This window comes from Phascolarctos cinereus, unplaced genomic scaffold (genome assembly GCF_003287225.1).
Source record: "Phascolarctos cinereus isolate Bilbo 61053 unplaced genomic scaffold, phaCin_HiC Scaffold_9;HRSCAF=440, whole genome shotgun sequence".
In the NCBI taxonomy this organism is placed as follows: Eukaryota; Metazoa; Chordata; class Mammalia; order Diprotodontia; family Phascolarctidae; genus Phascolarctos; species Phascolarctos cinereus.
Genome location: NW_027556402.1, coordinates 405011 through 423071, shown reverse-complemented (window position 1 = coordinate 423071; position 18061 = coordinate 405011). Strand labels below are relative to the sequence as shown.

At 46.2% G+C, this 18061-nt stretch overlaps 1 protein-coding gene across 2 annotated transcripts in view; it reads left to right on the top strand.

Annotated features, from left to right (window-relative positions):
- DLC1 (DLC1 Rho GTPase activating protein) overlaps window positions 1–18061 on the top strand; it is a 212951-nt gene that overhangs the window by 50781 nt on the left and 144109 nt on the right. The window lies entirely within an intron of this gene.

Genomic DNA, 18061 nt, shown 5'->3' with positions numbered 1-18061 from the left:
CCCTGCAGAGTCATCATGAGGCCTGACACCCACGTGGGGCTGGGTGATGCTAAGGAAGGGTGACAGAAGCTTGCTTCACTTCAGGTGAAGGGTTTTGTCAGTCTCAGGACAAGTTTCTATTGAGGTTCCCAACTGAGCTGAGGTCACTGGGAAGGAAGGTGAAAGGATGGAAGTCACCTAGATTTTTGTCCCATACTCAGAGGACATTTTGCAGTCACTATGGTTGGTGACTGCTCCTCCTCAGAGTATGTCTGCTTTCTAGTTAGCAGCAAGTGCAACATGCAAGTCCTGAGATGCTCCATCTCAAAGACCCACAGGTCGATGGGCAAAACCCCCAATCCAGAACCAGGCGTGCCAGGCTGCACAAAGCACTTAGATGGCAAAATGATGACACCGTCAATGGATGCTAGGGACATGGCCTATCCAAATGAAAGCCTATACCCTCCATCCCAAAACCAATTCCCTAGCTAAGCTGAGTATTTTTAAGGAAAAAAATAATCCTTTTAGAAATTTAAGCTCCATGGAAATGGACTATACAAAGAAGAGTTTGAAAAAAGTAAATTTTAAAATAAGCATGTCCTGAAACCCACAAAATCCAAGTTTATCAATGACTTCACAAACAAAAGATAATGGCCTTACCAGCCATTTACCCCCACCCAAAAGATGGGCTTCTTGGCCTTACCCCAAGAACATGCAAATTATCCTTCCTCCCACATCCTATGATGGCTTTCTTTTCTAGGGTCATGACAAGAACTCATTGCTACCATGTTAGTCTTTAATACACATCTAGAGCCCACGAAGGGACAGTTCTTTGGTTCTGTTTTCTTCCATCAGCTTCAGATAAGTCTTCCGATGTTTCTCTGAATTCTTCATAGCCATTGTTTCTTAGGGCAGCTAGGTGGCACAGTAGATAGAGCACTGGCCCTGGAGTCAGGAGGACCTGAGTTCAAATCTGGCCTCAGACACTAGCTGTGTGACCCTAGGCAAGTCATTTAATCCTGTTTGCCTCAGTTTCTCATCTGTAAAAATGAGCCAGAGAAGGGAATGGCAAACCACTGCAGTGTCTCTGCCAAGAAAACTCCAAGTGGGGTCACAGAAAGTTGGACATGATTGAAAGGACTGAACAACACCTATCATCCATCTTAACGTCTCTGTTCTCTGTCCTCACTCAAACTCTTGCCGAAGTTGTTGGACTTGCACACAAAACTCTGCGTGTGTGTGTGTGTGTGTGTGTGTGTGTGTGTGTGTGTATGTCCACATGCCCGTATGTGCATGGGGGTGTGGGAGGAGGACGCTGTTCTGTGTGAAATAAGTCACTTACGATAGTTTCTCATTGGAATTCTTGGTCATTATTTGCAAATTCGAGAGTTTGCTGGAGTAGATGTGAAGGAGCTGAGTTATCTGCATCCCATTCCAGTGGCTAGCTTAGCTAGAAGTCCCCTCTCTTGATTTTTCAGCAGCTTCCCCCCTGTCATCCTCTATTGTCTAAGCAATATTTTACACGTCCACCATCAAAGAATGCATCTTCTCGATCCCCCCTTCACCTTGTCTGGACCATTAGTAAGTACATGAATTTTTTGGCAGAGGAGTATTATTAATACCTTCATTCTGATTATTTATTTATGGTTACTTATTGTTTGTATATAATTAACATAATACATTCTATGATGTGCAATATGTAATATACACAATCATTCATATTATTACTATAAAATGTACTTCTTGTTTCTTTATACCTAAATAGGATTCTATTCTTTATGCCTTTTCTCCACCTGGCCTCATTCCCGTGGGTGTCTTTCAGCTGTGGTCAGAATGTCCTTGACGCTTGACCTTGTTGGCTTGCTGTAGGGCCTCTCTTGCCCACTGGTGGTTCAGTGGGGGAGCCATCTGGTCATCCTGGTCATTGTCATGCCTCTTCTCCCTGCCCATTGGCCCCTTAAAGAAAACTGCTGGTTCTACAGGTCACTGTCATCTTGCTTGCCCAATCCAACATTTCCAGGGCTTCCCCTTCCCCAGTCCATATGCCCCATATCCTGAGAGCAGCACAGATCATAATAGATCCTCAAGATTTGGCCTTCTCCTGGCTAATATTCATGATTAACCACTACCTCTCACCCCAGCCCTACCCGCAAAATACTTTCCTCCAATTCCTCAAGAGAATTTCAGGCCATGGATGTTTTGTTAATCTAGTTTTAAATAGTGATTAGTACTTGTGTCCTCCATTTCATATGTCCCTTGATTTCATATTGGACATCTCTAATGAATGATCATCATAATAATTGCTAACATTGTATAGCATATTAAAGTTTACAAAGTGTTTTAGATATTATCCCAAGTAATCTTCAAAATAACCTTGCAAGGGAGATACTATTATTATCCCCACTTTATGGGTGGGAAAGCTGAAGCTGAGAGAGTGATCGCCAAAGCGGAGACTAACTTTTGCCTTTCGTTGTATTCCTAGTGCTTAGCACAGTGCCTGGCACATAGTAGATGCTTAATAAATGTTTATTGACTGACTAAGTTATTTTGCCTAGAGTCACTTAGCTAGCACATGTCTGAGTCAGAATTCACCTCCAGGTCCTCCTGACTCCAGTCTAGCACCTCATCCCCTTTACCACCTAGGTGTTGAGATTAGTGTAGTCTCTCCATTAATCACCTGGAAGGCTTCCCAGGGCCCTGACAAGTGAAGTGACTTGTCCAATGTCACACAGGTCATAACTTACTGGTATTCATATCTAGGTCCTTTTCCTGACGGCAAAGATTCTTTCCCCATCACTGCATTCCAAACCACCTTCAAGATGCTCTCCTTATAAATGAGGCTATGGAGATTGACAGTCACAAGCTTCAGTGATCTGAATCTGACATTCCTCTCAGAAAGCATCCTGTGAATTCCACCAATCTGCAGTTTGTTCTTTACATCCTATTAGCCTTGGGAACTTTTTTTGCTAAATTCCTTGTAAAATGGTATTTGGATTCTTCCTTTCTTCACATTTTAGGGTAATCTATCTCTTAGCTCTGAAAATTGTAAAAAAAATTTTCCCCATCCCTTGATCTTGTTTTTATTATGTTTCTGTCTCTTTTTCTAATTGGCCAGAGAGCCTGAGAACTGTATTCCCCACTGAATTTTCTCTTTTATTCAAATTTCCCTGAGTTTGGTCACCTATGTGTCCTGCCCTGTTGTTACTCATTTTGGACATCTCATTACTGATACCAGGCCTCTTTAGTGATGCCAGGCGCTCCATCATTGACCTAAAAATATTTGTGGCCCAATTTGGCTGATCTTAGGGTACATCCACATTCTTTTCTTCAATGTCATTGACAGTACTTCATTGTTTTCTCCATCAAATGACTTCTCCTCAGGATCTTTTCATCCACAGCATTTGCCCTTCTATTAAAGGCTTTCCCCCCATCCCTTGTTGGCTTCTTTGTCCTTTCCTTTTCTTTATCTGAAAGACCATTCTCTTTGGAAGTCCTTTAATCATTACCCATATTTTCTTTCTCCTTATTTATTGTTGTTGTTTATTAATTAATCAAAACCTGGTGATTTAAGAGTTCATAAGAATCTCAGCAAGTTAAGGAGAAAAGTTTGTGATAGGGAACAAAAAAATTGTGCCAACCATGACAGCAAATTTGAAAAACAGCTCAGAGAAAGTATAGGTAGAATTCCATGGCCTAAAATTATTTTGAGGAATACAGTTCAAGAGGAAATGGAAGAGCTCAAGGACAAAATTCTGGAATCCCAGAGAGAAAGGGTCTTTAATGAGAACATAAGAAGTTATTTCAAAAGACTAATGTGGCTGCACAGGGACCTCTCCCACCAGTTTAAATCAAGCAAGGGCAAGTAATAGAGAACAAATTCAAAACAAACTGAGGGGGTGAGTAAATAGGCAGACTATAAGGGAATTGTTGTTTCATCTATACTCTAATGAAAAGGGGGATAATAACTATAACTGACATTTATTTAGTACTTATAATTCTGGAAACCATTGGACATGAATTATCCCACGCTGTGAGGTAGTTACCAAGCTAAACTAAGGCTCCAACTTCAGAGAGTTGGAGTCTTGCCCATGGTCCAGAGTTGGTTAGTGTCATAGGTGGGATTAGAACCCAGATCTTGCTGACTCCACATCTAGTACTCTCTCCACTGGGCTAGGCTGACTCTCCAAAGAAGAAGAAGGAGTGTTGCTCTTGGTGCTCTTAGTATCTCTTGGTGGATGGGATGATGATAAAGGGCAACATAGAGAAGGGAAGCCATTCGTTGTCATCCATGTTTTACCCAGGGACTGTTTGGACACCACGAGATGTGTTGACTGGGTAGTAAAAGGTGTGGGGCTCAACGCCACTTCCAAGCATGACATCTGTCCTTGATACAGCCAAGAGGACCTTTCTTAGTGAGATGTGGTCAGTGCTTCTCCACAGCTTATTAACAACTTGGAACATAATTCGAACTAAAATATGAAGTCAAAAGAAAGCTCCCAATCTTGCTATTCTCTGCTCATCAGTCAATGAAAGGGAATGTAATTGTCTCATTCCCAAGCAGCCCGCATCTTTCTAGCTCATAAAGCTTCCTTAGCTCCAACTCCCTTGAGGGTAAAACATTGGCTCCTAGTTCATAGTTTTCCTAGTGAATTAAGAATAAGGAATTGCCACAGAAGGAGGGGACAAAGAGATGTCCTGAAGAGAGAAAAGAGATAAAGGAGGTAAGAGAAGAGAAGGGAATGGAACTGTAGCAGGGACAGAAGCTAAAAGGACGAAAGAGCAGAGTGAAGGGAACTTCTGATGATCAGCCTTCCCATCCTCGTTGGACAGTGGGACCCCTAGACTGGCTGCAGGCTCAGAAAGAGATGTGTCTGGAAGAAGCAGGGAACATGAGGAATGGCTAGCAGGAAAGCCAATGGAATACCATCACATGCAGGGGAATGGAGATGAAAAGAATAGACTAAGGGGACAATCTTCCTCAGTCCAGGGTTTGACTGTGTGACTTTAAAGCTCCAAAAGCAGCTCAGAAAACAGAGAAGGGGTAGGAGATACTGCATTAGGCAAAGTTCAGGGTCCAAACATGCTCTGTCTTCTCAAGGTGAGCTGATGTTTTCACTGTTTCATTGCTCATCCTCTCATCAGGTCCAGGGAGGCAACCTAGTGTGCTGAGGGGGAAAAAAAACCCTACGCTGGACCTTAGTTCTGACACTACCACTTGCTGGCTATATGACCATGTATAGGTGAATGCCTTTCTCTGGTCCTCAGTTTACTCATCTAGAGCCATGTTGGACTGGTTAATCACCAAGGGTACTTCCTGTTCCAATAGCCTATGAATGTCTGTGTTTTACAGAATTCACATTGATGTGGGGAGACTCTACCTTTGACTGGTCCAATGTTGATAGATTGACCAGAGCTCACCCATGGGTCACACCAGGCTCTCTATATCTCCAATCTCAAAGTTCAGCTTCTGATTGGTTCGTTAACTGCTCTCCTTGGGGCAGATGGAAGAGAAGGGCAGTTGGTTTAAGAAAAGAAAGAGGCTTACAGAACAACTAACAGCAAGGAAGAGGGGCCCGTTTATGACTGAGTGTCTCACGCTTCCCCCTGGGGATGCTCCCTCTCCTCCATATGCATGCATATTATAGCTAATGTAAATGAATCAAAATGTAGATGGTGGCTGGGCGACAAACATGGATGGTGGACGTTTATATGTAAAGAATAGGGAAGGGAGTTGAATTTTTCCGTTAGAAAGTGAGTTGTTTTCTTAAGTAAAATGCTCACTCAGTGAGACATGCCATACATTCCAAGCTCTCCACTTCGGGCAGTTATATGCTATTAAATATGAGGCTGGAAATGAGACATGTCTGGAAACCCAGAAAGAAAACAGTCTCTCCATTGCTGCTACCATGGTGTACAATGATGGGGTTGTGGATTTCACTGGGGAGAGTCCAGAGCCCAGCGTCACGAGTCTGGCATGTGTCCTGGCTGGTCAGTCCCACCCAGGTATGTGTGTGAGTGCCGGTCATGCCAGAGGTGAGGCGCCACCTCTGTTTCACACTGCTGTACACCCCTTCTTTCTGCATGCTCACCTCTCTGCCTTATCTCGACACACCCTCTGATGGTTCTCCTGCTACCTGTTGTACCCAATTTTCTCTGTCTCATTTGCTGGGTCCTCAACCATATAGTGCACCCTGAAAGTGGATGTCCTCATATGTCCTGGTCCTGGGCCCTCTTCTCTTATTTCTACACACCCTCTCTCTCTTAGTGACATCTTAAGCTACTTTGGATTTAATGATTATCCCTCTGCAGAAGATTCCCCTATCTCACACCCAAATCTCTCATGAAAGTCCAGTATGATCAGCCACCTATTGGGCACTTGGATGGATGTCCTCTGGCATCTTAGACTCATCATGTCCAAAACAAAGCTCATCATCTTCCCACCATCCATCTCCTCTTCCCAACATGTTGGTTTCACTCAAGGGCACCATGGTGTTCCCAGTTTCCTAGGCTCCCAACCCCAAAATCCTCCTCCCCTCCTCATTAACCCTCACCCCACAGAGCTATCAGTTGCCAAGTCTGGCTGTTTCTACCTCCTCACCATCCCTCCCATTTGTCCTCTGCTCTCTACCCACACACTCACCATCCTAGCTCAGGTCCTCATCACCTCTCACCAAGTAACTGCCCTTCCCACCTCAATGAGTTTGGTACATGACATAATCTATCTCTCCTCCTCAATCTTGCCCTCATACTTGGAGGCTTCAATATGCAGATTGATTCTCCCTCAAATACTCTAGCCACTCAGTTCCTCATCCCACTCACCTCCCATGATATACTCCTCCACCCCACCTCAACCACACACAAAGATGGCCATACCCTTAATCTTTCCATCACCCACAAATGCACTGCCTCCATGTTCAAGAATTCTGAAATCCCTTTATCTGACCATAATCTGTGGCTTTTCGTCTCTCCCACTTCTTTCCCTTATAAAGCCTACTGAGCCCTCAATCCTCTCCCAGGCCATCTCCTCTGTGCTAGCCACTCTCTCTTCTTCTCCCCATCTTTACACCTTGGTGAACCAATTCAACTCCACATTGTCCTCTTCTCTTGAATCCCTGACCCCTATGTCACATCACCAAATATGTCCAGCCAAGCTTCAGTCTTGGATCATTCTCACCATTCATTGCTTTTGCTCCTCACACATGCAGCTGAACAAAGATGGAGAAAATCACACAACCATTCTGACTGGGTCCACTAAATATTTATGACACAAAACCTCAACTGGGCCCTCACTGCTGCTAGGCAATTCTATTACACCTCCCTCATCAGCTCACATTCCCACTCTCCACAGAGGCTCTTCCAAACTTTCTCATCCCTTCTCCAGCCTCCCATGGCTCCCCCTCCCCCTACTCTCTCAGCTGAGAACCTCTCCTTGGAAGCCAGTTGTGATTTTCCTCTTCTCCTCTCTTCCTCATCTACTATTATGCAGATGCCTCCTGCCCCTCTCTCCTCCTTTTCTCCTGTCTCACATGATGGAGTACCCTTACTCCTTACCAATCCTTCTACGAGCTCAAGTGATCCCATTCCACCCTGTCATTCTGTAGGAGAATTTTCCTGGGGCCCCTCAGCTACTTATGCCTTCCCTGTTAAAGCTACCTTCCATCACCTCTGTGTGCACCATATACGTTCCTAATGATTCACATGTTGCCTCCTCCTCAGAGAAGGAAGGAGTGCCCTGAGCAGAGTCTGGGGGGCACAGCATAAATAGGGGTTTGAAATGGATGATGATTCAGTGAAGGAGATTGAGAAAGAATGGTTGGTCTGACCGTCAGTCAGTCAATAAGCATTGATTAAACACCTACTGTGTGCCAGGCACTGTGCTAAGCACTGGGGATACAAAGAAAGGTAAAAGGCAGTCTCTGCTGTCAAGGATCTCCCAGTGCAATGGAGTAGTAGAAGAACCAAGACAGAGGGTCACTAAAACCCAGGCTGTAAATGGAATCCCAGAGGAAAGGGAGGCCAACCCTGTTAAGTGCCACAGAGAGGCCAGGAAGGCTAAGAATGAGCACTGGGTAGGGAAGCCCACTGGGCACCATGGGAGTTTTACAAAATACAGGGTACGTTCTTCAAGAAAGGAACAGGGCAATTCGTTCAATAAGCATTGATTAAGCATCTCCTGGAACCAGAAAACTAGGCCAGGCACTGTGATAGATGCCAAATTTGGCTAAGATGTTCTCTTTCCCCTGATAAAAACTGGATATCAGTGCCTCAGAGCAGCTATGATCTCCTCAGTGGAAACATTCCCTCCACTGGTGCAGATTACTACCCAGATCTTGTGTACCTCTGTGCATCTACTATTCCCCACATCTTCTGTAGAGGGTCACCCTAAGATTCCTCAGATTTAATGGTGACACAGAGGATCAGACAAGAAGACCTGACTTCTAATCCAGCCTCAGAAAATAACTAGCTGGGTGATTCCAAGACAATCACTTCACATCTCTGCCTCAGTTTTCTCACCTGTAAAATGGGAATCATAACAGTACTGTCTTCCAGGGTTGTTGTGAGAGTCAACAAAAGTATTTCATAAGCCTCAAAGCACTATCAAAATGTTGGCCATTAGGATGCTCACTCATATTTGAATATCTCATTCAATACCATCTGCCCATCTCTTATCCTTTGGTCCCCATACATGGCTTGCCCATATCCTTTTCTGATCCTCATCTCCCAAGCAATGCCTTCCATGCTTCTGGCCCACAAGTCACCAAGCACCATGATGTTGTTTAGGGCTTGCCATACATGGGACCTTTGAAATCTCTTCAGAAAACAAGCATCTATGACGCACAGGCATGCAGCTTGTGGGTCATCACTAAGCCTCTGGTTATTGCTTCTTGACTCTAAGCAACCTTTTCTAAGCTCTCTCTTGCTCACTGCCACCCTCCCCCCATGCCCACCTTTGTCCTGAAATCATCTGATATGGAGGTAAGCTGATTTAGTTAGGAGGATGCTATCACATTCATCACAGATTTTCTCTGCCTAGGAGTTCTCTGCCACAGACATCAGTGCAACATGCAGTTATTTATTTTTTTTGTGGCTTGGAATCAGAAGACTTTTATTCAAGTCTTGCATCTAGAATTTATTAATGGCATGACTTTGGAAAAAGCAACTTAAAACCTGTGCACCTCATATCCTTGTATATAAAACATAGGGATATCATGAAGATCAAATTAAATCATGTTTTTGAAAATCCTTTGCAAAACATAGTGTTATACAAATACATCTTAGAATTATGATCAAAGATTTCTAGTAACTCTTGTTTCAAACTCTTATTTCCTCTTATGTGTGTTGTACTTTATATTGCATTTCACAAAATTATGGAATCTCAGGGTTGAGAAGACTTTAAAAAAACTTCTAATACAAATTATCCTAAACAACAATAATAACAACGACAAAACCCTCTAAAATATCCCAGAGAAGTTATCACTTGTCCTTTATTTGTAGACCTTTAGTAAATGGGAACCCACTTCCTCTTGAAGCATCCATTCCATTTTTGTATGATTCTAATTTCTGGGAAGGTTTTGTTCCACCCTTCTCTGCTGTGTTTTTACAACTTCTGCCCATTACTCCTTCTTATCAACATCTGATCTAAAATATGGTATCCATAACTGGACATAATGCTCTACATCTGTTATGGGTATGGGTTTTAGACAAGGAAGAGTAGCATAGAAAACAACTCTGCTTTCCTTACCAATTTAATATCATATTCGCTTTATAAGCCGTCATATCGTACTACTGATTATTATTAAGATTACAGTTTTCTAAAACCCCAAGATAATTTTTTTTCAAATGAATTATTGTCTGGCCACACTCCATCATCTTCTACTTGTGATGTCATTTTGGGAACTGGAATATACAACTGCATGTCCCTACTAAATTTGGTTTTTCAAGGTTCAACCTAATATTCTGATCTGCAAAACACCATGGGATCTGTCATTTAAAGTGTTAGCTATCCCTCCTAGCTTCTTGTCACCTACAAATTTGACAAGTATCCCATTATTGTAATAATGCCTTTTATTAAGTTTTTGAAAAAGAAAACATGCAGTTATTTTTGTAGAAGCCATTTCACTTTTGCTTATCGTGGTGACTCAGCTGAGATGGCCGAGGGCCACTGGAAGGATGCTTCTTATTGACTTTGGACACCAGATAAAGCCAGGTCCATCTGGTCTTTTCACTTGCAGGGGCACAAGGAGCCTCTCCAAAGAGAACCTATGAGCCATCATTCCATTCAGAAGCAACTTTCTTTTGTCTACTGGTTTCATGGATAGCAAAAAATGTCAATATTGGTATGGCCTAATGGACAGAGATGGGTTTGAAGCTAGGAAGACCTGGCTTCAGGCTTCACCTCTGCCACAGCTTGATCTGTGACCTGGGGCAAGGTACTGCACCTTTCAGTTCCCCAGACAATTCTCGAAGATGCTAATTTTCAGAGAAGGTGCCAAACTGCATTGGTGGAGGGAGTTGCCTCATTTGGGAGTTCCCCATGCCAATGAAAACACAGGTTCAGTCCTGTCCCTCTAAATTCCTTTAGTAGTAGGTCAACTCCCTGACTACTGGCAAAAATTTCACTGTGGAAGTGTCAAAACTCGAATTAATGTTGAAGTCCACGAGGTCCAACGATGACTCTTCACCATGTCATGGAGGACACTCTGGCTTTTTAAAGTTTCTTCTGGGTCAGGAGCAGCTCTGCCAGGACCAGAGAGATTGTAGGATGGGCCTGGAGATGGACTGGTCTATTTTCTGAGGAGGGCCTGGCCCTAGATGGGGAGCATGGGGCCATGGTTACCCATTCAACAAAGAGTCCACCACTGATCCCCAGGCTTTCGTGCAGAGATGGAACCTGGAGCTCAAAAAGAAGGCAGAGGGGGCTGAATCACTGTTTTAGATCATCTACAAACATGAATTTTAGCTAATGGAGACTAAAGTCTAGATCTAACTCCTGTTTATAGAGCCCCTGGAAGGCTTCCCAGGTATTTGGATCACCTTAATCCTGTGAGGTGAGCAACGTCAATATTTTCATCTCCATTTTAGAGATGAGGACACTAAGGTCTGGGGTGGGTACCAAGTGCCAGAGCCGGCACTGTAACAGAAATCTTTCTGTAGGAAAAGTCAGCCTCTCCCCACGCCCTTCACCTTTGCCTTAGTCTAATGGGGGCCTTGGCATGACAGACAATCTCTGCATCCCTTTGCACCCGGTTCCCACTGGTCCAACTGAAACCCACCAGAAGCACATGACATAGTTCCCCTCTGTGCTGAAATCACGTTTGGCTCCAAAAATCAATGAGACTCCAGGAAGGCCTGTTTTGCAATCCCCAAGAATTGAGAAATATGCTGGCCTGGTGGGGCCTGTGCATTCTGCAATACTGCCAGAGAAGGCGGCGGCTGGAGGGTTACTGGGAGTCAGGGTCACTCCACACTGGATCAAATCCAGTTCCACAGGCATGTCTGAATGGCCCCAGAATGTGCAGGCTGGGCTTCCCAGGGAGAGGAAGAGGCATGGAAGATAAGCATTCCAAGAAGAGAGACTCTTCCAGGGAATCTGAACTGACTGGGCCTGAGGGAAGGCATGAAAGTAAAGAAGGAGGGAGCCACAGGACTCCAAGAAGGAGCATGAGGAGGCAGGGCTTTACAAATATGGAAGCCACCTCACTGGTCGTTGGAAAGCACTGGTCTTAAATCTGGACAAAATTAGGCAATGAAAGCCTTCATCTGTCACTGCCACATAGGGGAGCTGAAGGGTCCTGAAGATTAGGACATCAGGCCTGAGTTCAAATCCTGACTCAACTCCATACCTATCCACCCCCACAGGCCCTTCCCTCTCTGGGCCTTGGCTCCCTTTTCTGCTGAATAAGGAGGTTGGACTAAGGTCCCTTTCCAACTCTGACATCCGTACATCTCAACCTTCCCCTCTCAAATGCTTGCCAAGTCACTTCACTTTGCGGATCTGAGGAGCAGGGTGGGCCCAGCCTGAGCTTCTAAAGCAGAGCAGCTCCAGCATTCAAGCCCTTGTCACCATGTGACATGGAAACCCTCATCTTGTCTTGGGAGAGTCTCCGGGCTCAGTCTCAGTTCAGGGGCTGGGGGCACATGCCTGAAGTCTCCTGGCTCACAGGCTCCTTCTCCTCCTCCATGCCCCTTCTTACTTCTCCTTGCTCTCACACTTTTGCCCAACTTCTTCTCTGTTCATCTTGCCATTTCATAGGGTCTTGGGCCTAACGTGGAAGGGACCCTCGGGGCCATAAAATCCAGCCCTGGTTTTATAGAGGAGCTTCTGCAATTCTGCTTCACTCATAGAGCACAGCGCCTTCTCTGCTGAGGGTGCACCATGCTGGGCAGTCCTGGGCCAGCATCTCTCACGTCTCACTATCAATTCCAGAGTTCTTCAGAGAAACCTTGAGAGTGTCCTTGTATCACTTCTTCTGACATCCACCTGAGCATTTGCTTTATGTGAGCTTGCCATACCATATCCTTTAGGCAAACATACATGTGGCATTTGAACAACGTGGCCAGCCCATGGAGCTACACTCTCTGCAGTAGAGTTTGAATACTTGGCAGGTTAGCTCAAAAAAGGACCTCAGTGTCTGGTACCTCATCTTGCCAGGAGATTTTCAGAATCTTCCTAAGACAGTTCAAATGGAAGTGACTCTGCAGTGACTTCCTCTTCTCGGTGGCTAGGGCTTCTCCCCTTGTCAGTGGTCATTTTCTCCAATGAAGAAATTTCTCTTGTTGACACAAGTTACAGTTGACTTCCCTCAATAGACCCTTGAATTCCCAAGGATACTTCTAAGCTTGGCCATGGCCACATCAAGGTTGATGGTCAGTTACTCAGGAAAAGAAGCCTAAGATAGAAAGGGCATCAGCAGCCAGGCAATTGGGTGCTACTTTACCTAGCGGAGGCCCTTTACTCTGGTTGTCCCATGAGAGGGGTTACCATGATGCCAGGGAAGGGAAGGGCCAGGCCACCCCTTACTCAGCCCAAGTCCTGGGGTGACACAATGCTCCTTGAAAGGTCAAAGGGAGAGCCAGATGGGAACTTTCTCATTTTGATTGACACAAGAACTAATTCCCTTGTCCCTGTCATAGAGAGAGAGGAGAACCAAAGGGCCACTCAGGGCTTTCTGCATCATATCCATGCGGCAAGTCCTCTTAGCCCTGGCCTACCACGTGGCAGAAGCCTCCAGAAAGGACATGACCCCCAAAAAGTTGCAAGAAAGTGATTCCCTCATCCCTGGAAGCACCAGAAGTTTCCCGGATCTGGGATGGCCCCTAGAGGCCACTTTGATGTCTGCTACGATATACTTGAAGACAGCTATCAGCAAAGGTGCAGTGAATGAGCTTCCAGCCTGGGCTAAGCTTCAGGAAACATGCCCTCTAGTCAACTTTTCAAAACATGCAGTTGGGTGGAGGCGGGAGAGGGGAGGCAGGTAGGGGGAGAGGCAGTGAGAGGGGGGTGAAGACCCTGAGAATCTAGGACAAGACCACTGGACACAGGAAACCAACCTCTACTGTGCAGGAACTTACCTGGGGTGGAGGATCGAGGAGAAGGATCTAATCTCCATCAAGTGGTTTGGGATTTTTAACTCATTTGGCTTATGAGTGTGGTTTCTTCACAAGTACAGAGATGTGTAAGTGATGCTAATGCCTTCTTGGCACCCTAGAGCAAAGCTCTGGTTGTCCTTCCCTAGTTACAGCTCTGCATTACCCCTAGTGCAATGGATGGCATATGTTTTTTCACCAGTCAAACAGATTGAAATTCACTGGAGATTAGGCACGTTGAAAGAATTTGGGGTATCTCCAACCCATCCTGAGGGATCTGTAGAGACAACAAGGTGTTACAAGGTATTACAAAACCAACCTTGTTATCTCTGATCTTAACAGATCCTGGCATGTTTGACTGACCCTCTGAGGCTTTCTGAGCACAGGTAGACTTGGCTGCGCCTCTTCCTTCCTGGATACACAGTGTTCCAGCCACTGGCCACCTCCAGGTGTAGGATGCACCACATGACAGTGGAATGAGAGCATGATGGCTTTGATGTCCTGTCTCTGAAAGTCTTGAATCATGGGGGCATCACCCAGGGACACCCCAGGGTCAAGGGAGGAACACGAAAGAAGGTACAATCAACAGATGAGTAGTGAGTTTGTGATCAGTGGGATGATGTGTGCCAGCTGTTAGACAAGTAGAAGGTGAAGAAAGGAATCTTGGAGGCGGGGAAGGGGGAGGACACGTCCATCCCTAAGGAGACTTGGCTGGGCTACCTGGTTAGCCTCAATTTTGCCTCCTTTCATAGTCAAACTCCTAGAAAAATCTTTTTGCATTGAGAGCTCTACCTCTTCCCTTTCCACTTTATTCTAAACCTTCTGCCACATGGCTTCCCCCACACTGAAGCTGCTGTGTCCAGATTTCCCAGTGATTTCTGTCCAACCCAAACTGGTGTCCTCCCACTTCTGATGCTTCTCGACCTTGCTGCAGTCTGTGACACTGTTCACAATCCTCTTCCACAATACTGTCTCCTCTCTCAGTTTTCATGACCCTATTCTCTTCTCTCCCTCTCTATCTCTCTCTCTCCTGCCTCCACTCCTTCTCAGTCACCTTTGCTCCTTCATCATCCCACTAGGGTGCTTCACTCTGAGTGCCCCCAAGGCTCTCTCTTTCCTCTCTATAACCTTCCCAGGTAACCTCATAAGTTCCCACAGGTTCATTTATCATCTCAATACAGATAATGCAAAGGATTTCTATATAGCCAGTCCTAGGCTCTCCCTTGAACTCCAGCCTTCCATCACTAGCTGCCTTTTGGATGTCTCAAACGTGAGGTGCCGTAGGCATTTCTAACTCAACACATTCCAAACTGATCTTTGCTTCACCCTCCTGTCTTCCTAACATTCCTATTCCTTCCTGCTTAGGGCCCTTGCATCCAGGGCTTGGTCAGCCAGGCTGCGAACTTCAGAATAAATTTCTCCTTCTTTCCCATATCCAGTCAGATGTGTGGTCCTATTGTTCTGATCTTCTCACCCTCTCTTCTCAGACTTAGCCACCACCCTATTCAGAATGTACCTCTCCAGGGCAGGTAGGTGGTGCAGTAGATAGAGCCCCAGCCTTGGAGCCAGGAAGACCTGGGTTCAAATCCAGCCTCAAACACTTGACACTTAGTAGCAGGGGCAGCTAGGTGGTGCAATGGATAGAGCACTGGCCCTAGATTCAGGAGGACCTGATTTCAAATTTGGCCTCAGACACATAACACTTACTAGCTGTGGGACCTGGGCAAGTCACTTAACCCCATTGCCTAGCCAAAAAAAAAAAAACAACAACAACAAGAATGGACCTCTTACCTGGATTGTTACAATAGCCTCATAGTTAGTCCCTCCACGGAGTGCCTGAAGGGAAGTTCAGCCTTCCTCCCTCTGTGTACTGAAGGGAGTTTTGTTCACATAAATACCCCACAGGGAAGAACGGAAGGGTAAACACCCCTAGGCTGCCTGCAGAGGTCAAGAAGGATGCATGATGAGCCATTGAGAAGAACTCTTGGTGGGCTCAACTCATGGAATGCTGGACTTGGAGTCAGGAATGGCTAAATTCCAATCCCACCTCAGAAGCATGTTAGCTCTGTGACCCTGGAAAAGACACTGAGCCAAGTGTCCTGGGAGTCTTGTAATTCATTTCACAGGGAAGAGCGACCATTGACAGCAGTGGCAGTTTGGGGGCACTGAACAATGTCTGCATGGGGGCTTCGAACCGGGGGTCTGTGAACTTTGTAAGAAAGCAGCATTGGCTAACTGCATAGCAACGCCCTGGGTTTCTGTTGTGATTTGGTCTATTTTACTTTACGCCCTCAGAGTCATGATTCTGTGAAGGGACCCAAGGGCTTGCCCAGAGTGACTGTCCCAGGCCCCCAGGACACCCACAAATGGGGGAGGAAGTCCTAGAACTTAGCTAAGGAGGCTCAGAAAGGTCTAGTGACTTGCCCAGGGTCACAGAGCTAGGAAGTCTCTGAGGCAGAATTGGAACTCATTTCTTCTTCACTCTAACCCTTCTAGCTCTGGATCCCCTAAAAGCCTAGCCCTAAAAGACTTGCCCCAGGAGGGATTTGAACTCATGCCCTCTGACTCCAGAGCACTGGCTCTCTAGTACCACACTGCCCCCTGAACAGTAATAGTCACACATTTGAGAAAGTCCTGAGGGAAACCCCACAGGCAGGAAGTCAGTCCCTTAGCACAGAGTGAATCAGCCAGCTGAGTGACCAACAACAGGGACTCCAGCCCTGACAGGATCCCTGGGATTTCCCTGGGACATTCCCCTGCAGTGAGGCTGGCTGCATCCCGTGGTGGATGGGAGCTGCTATCTCATTCTGCACTTCTGCATCTCCTATTAGTTCTCTCGGAAACCCAGCAGTAAGAATAGCCTGGTCTGGAGGCCAGGGACTCTGAGGGCCCGAGGATGCATTCCTAGGCTACCCCAACCCTTGCTCCGTCCACAATTTCCGTGACTAGGGCCCCCAGGCCTCAAGAGAGGATGAAGAGCAGGTGTGTGCACAAGCCTGCCTTTACAGCCATGGCATGGTGTCCTTGGGGACAAGGACAGTGAGGATCAGAATGATGACAATGATGGCAGAAAATTCTCAGGTTGAGAACACATCACTGGGCAGGATATTTGGAATTTTCCAGAAAGTGCCTTCTCTTTCCGAGAAACTGGGCTTGGCAGGGTCGCCCGGGGGAGATGTTTACATTCAGTGGCAGGCACAGTTGGGAAGCTCATTTACCCACTACTTTGTCTGGGTGCAAGGATTGGCCACAGCTCTAGAACACACACTGCAGTGAGCTCCTGCCAGCTCGAGGAAGATTGGGCATCTCCCACCCACTGTGATCCAACCCTCCACAGGTACACATGACGTGCCCAACTCCTTGTGGGAAAGGGGGCCCACCTTAGGATCACAGACCTAGAGTTGGAAGAGGCCACAGTTATCCAGTCCAACTCCTCATCACACAGACCAGGAAATGGAGGGACAGAGAGGGAAGCAGGTGTGGACCCATTCTTTCCAACCTGTGCGGCCTTCCCACACTTCCTCACCACTCCTCTGCTGCAATCTCAACTTAGAATCTCCCTCGCCTTGGAACATCTATTCTCCACCTCCCTTTTTCCATTGGCAAGTTTCTCCCAGGCCGCCATTTTGGAGAAAAGCCAACCTTCACTCCCCACCCAGCTGGGCTTCTGACTTTGCAGACATCACCCCTCCCTCCACCCCCTTTTCATTTGCCTTGTGGGGGGCAGCTAGGTGGCGCAGTGGATAGATCACCAGCCCTGGAGTCAGGAGGACCTGAGTTCAAATCCAGTCTCAGACCAGATACTTGACACTTACTAGCTGTGTGACCCTGGGCAAGTCGCTTAACCCTAATTGCCTTGCAAAGAAAAATAAATAAATAAGAAGAATCATTTGCCTTGTGCTTGGCATGGTGCCTGGCACACAGTCAGGCCTTAAGAAATGCTTGCCACCGACCCACCTATCCAGGTCTTCCCGACCTTGAGTCCAGCACTGTCTACTATCTCACACTGTCTCTGAGGTAAGACAACTGCCATGAAAGGGACCCCTCCCCAACAGTGCGTTTCCCATGGGAAAAGAATCCTTGACATGAAAAGAGCCAGACTGATGATTCAGGGCTGGGGAATTGGACTGCCTTCTGAACCCTTGGTCAAAATTTCATAATCCTTGCTAGACCACAAGCTTAGGGCCAATGGCTGAGACCAGGAAGGGTGAGTCAGGGGTCACAGATCAGTTGCTCCCGCTATCCCCTTCTCCTCTTTAATCTCTTTGGGTTATCAGTGGGTTCATTGGGAAGCAGCCCTGGATGTGAAGGTTTCCAAGACTAGAAGAGTCTCGGCATCACTGAGCATTACAGGCTATTCTGACTGTATTATCCCAAATGAGGAGCAAAGCACAACAAGGTCTTGGGAGAACAAGTCCCTTCTGAGACAGCCTTGACATGAGCCCTTGACCAGCTACTGCTTTGGTGTGGATCAACCCTGAGGCCCAGGAGCCTG